The sequence below is a fragment of the Papaver somniferum genome, unplaced genomic scaffold, assembly GCF_003573695.1.
Source record: "Papaver somniferum cultivar HN1 unplaced genomic scaffold, ASM357369v1 unplaced-scaffold_18, whole genome shotgun sequence".
NCBI lineage: Eukaryota > Viridiplantae > Streptophyta > Magnoliopsida > Ranunculales > Papaveraceae > Papaver > Papaver somniferum.
Window position 1 is genome coordinate 8609015 of NW_020627707.1, and position 3512 is coordinate 8612526.

The following is a 3512-nucleotide window of genomic DNA, read 5'->3' on the forward strand; positions in this document are numbered from 1 at the left end:
AGAGCACATCTTTAGATCATAACCTCTTAAGTTCACAAACAAGTTCGCGGACTTAAGTTAATCGGTTGAGTTTTCCAAACTCAGCAGAAATTCTCGGAAAGAGAACTTCCGCCAGTTCGCGGACTTAGCACACAAACGAGTTTTAGAAAATCCAGCATAAATTCTCGGTAGAGAACATCTGACAGTTCGCGGAATGAGTCTGCGGACTGGGTTCGCGGACTTGGCAAGCCAATTCCACAATCCTCCCTATTTATCTTGATCAACAAAGTTCGAAAACTTCGGTTCAAGGAATACATGTTATGTAATCTAAACTCTCATTTCAATCATTGAGACATTCTCAGATAACGCTATGTAGCCGTTATTCACAGACCGATTAACGTCAGAGCAATTCTCAAAGTGATTGAAAGTTTTCATGACTTTCTTCACTAGGTGAAGATAAACTTGATCAAAGTGAAACGTTTTATCAACACACGATTTCGAGATAAAAGATAAGCAATGAATCTCAACTCGAAATGTCAAATGTGTATGATCTAGTCTATATAGTATACGACTTTTGTCTCATAAGAAGTTGGATATAAAATAGATAGACTTTTGAGTGATAGATAAGTTCAAGTCTCCACATACTTTTTTGTTGATGAAGTTCCACGGTTCCTTGTATAGATATTCGTCGTTGTATGATGAATCGCCATGATCTCAACTACACTTTTCTATCCTAGTCAGAGACTTAGCTATGTAGGCTAGAAATCAAGACTCATAGTTTTGGTCACTAACATTGACAAACATGCTTGAGATAGCAACGCATGCGAGGTTGACCGAGATATGCTCTAACAATCTCCCTCTTTGTCAATTTTAGTGACAAAATTATTAATACATATGGAATACAAAAAAGATAAACTTTAGTGGCTCCTATTCCATAGTCTAATCTTCAAAGTTCCCTGAAATCGCCGTCCTTCCTAGTACTCCAATGATCTCAAATGTTGTAAGTTTAACATCACCGTTGTTGAAGATCCGTATCTATAACAATGGGAGAAATAGAGATTCTCAATCATTATTATACAGTGTCATAGTATTATTATATGATATCAAAGTCCAATTATATCACGACTTTAACAATAATACTACAGTGATATGTATCACTCCCCCTTAGTCAATACTCCATCTCGATCATGGAAACCACTCCCCCTTACACAATGATCCGAAAACCATATGTATTTGTAGTGTGAACTACATTATTTCTCCCCCTTTTTGTCAATAAAATTGGCAAAGGTACAAGAACGGGATCATAATGAAATTTCCACTAGAGACATTTCATAGACTAAAAGAAAAATACATACCAACTTAATTTAGATGCAATCATAAAGCCGAAGCTAAATGCATTCATCAAGGAGTTTTAAGATATAAGATAACCCCTACAAGATTCCACAGCCGCACATCCCGCAAAATATTACCATTAAGCACAGTTCAAAAGAACTCTTCCCCATTTGATGTCATTCCCGAAAGAACAACAAGACCGACCTTAATTTCGAAGGAAATGAAGGATTTTTTAATTGGACACCAAAAACCATAGGAATGATTTTCTATATCAAAAGCTCAACCAAATTAATCACAAGTAAACCCATGATTATTTCAATTGAAAACGCAACTAAATCAAACCACAAAAGTGATCAATTTAATTGAAAGTGCTCAACATAAGTAAACTTACGGAGCTACGACTAAGGTAATCATACGGAGATGACTAACTTAATTGTTCACATACTCAACATAAGGAAAACCTTACGAAATATACGACTACATTAACCAATAGAACATGATAGTGTATCCTTTCATATACTCAACACAAGAACTTGTTGAATATATGAAAACTCAACTAGATTAATTATAAGAGAACCTATAATTAATCTAATTGGAATACAAACAACCAAACTAATCACTGAAGTAATCAATTTAATTATTTTGGGCTCAACATAATAGAACTTATGGAACCCCGACTAAGTTCATCATAAAATATGACAACCTTAACTGTACATGTACTCGACATAAGAAAGAAAACTTATGGAGTACAAACTAAATAACCAAACTGGTTGATTAATTTAGTTCCTAATGCTCGACATATAACATCTTATGGAACAACCAACAAAGCCAAGGTAAATCGACTTAGTTGTAAGGTGCTCAACATAAGACACACACTGAAGCCCTCACGGTAAAACATAATAAAATGGATCAATGAAGATCAATGCCGTGGATAACATACAAGGATCTATTATACTTTCTATCATAACGATATATAGGGATGCACAAAACCGAACCGAAATCGACGCAATATTAACCGGACCGAAGTGAAACCGAATCCAACGGTTTAGGTTTCAGTTGTCAGTTTCAGGAAACCGACAAAATCGGTTTCAGTTACGGTTTACACCCAAAATCGTACCGTAGTAACTGAAACCGATAGCAAATTAGTTTTGTATATAGTGAATTAGATTTCAACCATCGATCTTCTAGGGTTTTAATCATATCCATTGATTGTAAGTATATAGTTCATTCTCTTTAGATATCATCGAGCACATCACCACTTCCTCCTTTATTTTTTTCTCTTCATCTTCGCAGAACCACAACCATGACCAGATCTAGATATGAGTCGTATCTCTTTCTCCCTCACATGAGAAAACTACCATTCCCTGTTCTCATCAAGCTCATCCGTCACTAAACACCATCAATCAGTCTTTGAAAATCAAATTTTGTTGCTTGTCGTGCTATTCTGAATGATGAAGATGGTGGCGTTAAGAGAAGTATTTAGCCATCCAAGTGTCCGATTTCTATCAAGTGATGCTGATGACTCTAATCCAGTTCATGAATCTTTACAAATGTGAAAATTAAGGTTTTAAAAATCAGGGTATTTTTCGAAATTAATTCTAGTTAGGTTAAATTTAGATACTAATATGATTTGGGTTGAGGTTTATTTTTATAATTTCTGTTGATTCATTGTTTAATTTTTATTCAAACTTGAATCAGGTGTTTTTCTGATAGTTTTGAATGTGTTGGTATGTTACAGAATTTGTTAGAAGTACAAAAATTTGTTGCAGCACTGTATTGAAACTGTATATTGGAATATTTGATCAACTAGTCACTATATTTTTGTTTTTCATGTTAATCCTGTTAGTAGTGATCTTCCTATTGGTACACATACTGTTACCAAAATCTTACTTTTAATACAGATTTCTCATGGATTCCTTTTTTGTTGCAGTATGGTTGTTATAAACCACCACAAGAATGAGGCTAGCTTTGTATGCAAATATGCAGCAGTTGGAAACACCACCTCAGCAAACTCTGATTGTTGGAAACTTGCTTTTGTTTTTTGTTTTGACTGTCAATCGTGCTAGGCAGGACTTCTTAAAAAATGACTGGATGAAAGTTGTTGTCCTGAATATCATTTTATCAATCACTTCTGTTGTATTTACATTTTAGAAAAACATGAATATTCATAACTCATCTTCAGTAAAATTGTGAATCAGAAA

The 3512-nt window shown here is 34.5% G+C and overlaps 1 long non-coding RNA gene across 1 annotated transcript; it reads left to right on the forward strand.

The window, feature by feature from the left end:
- The first annotated feature begins 2563 nt into the window (after nucleotides 1–2563).
- Nucleotides 2564–3512, forward strand: LOC113338087. Its single transcript, XR_003354588.1, has 2 exons — nucleotides 2564–2890; nucleotides 3242–3512. It is a non-coding gene; the product is annotated as an uncharacterized LOC113338087 (long non-coding RNA).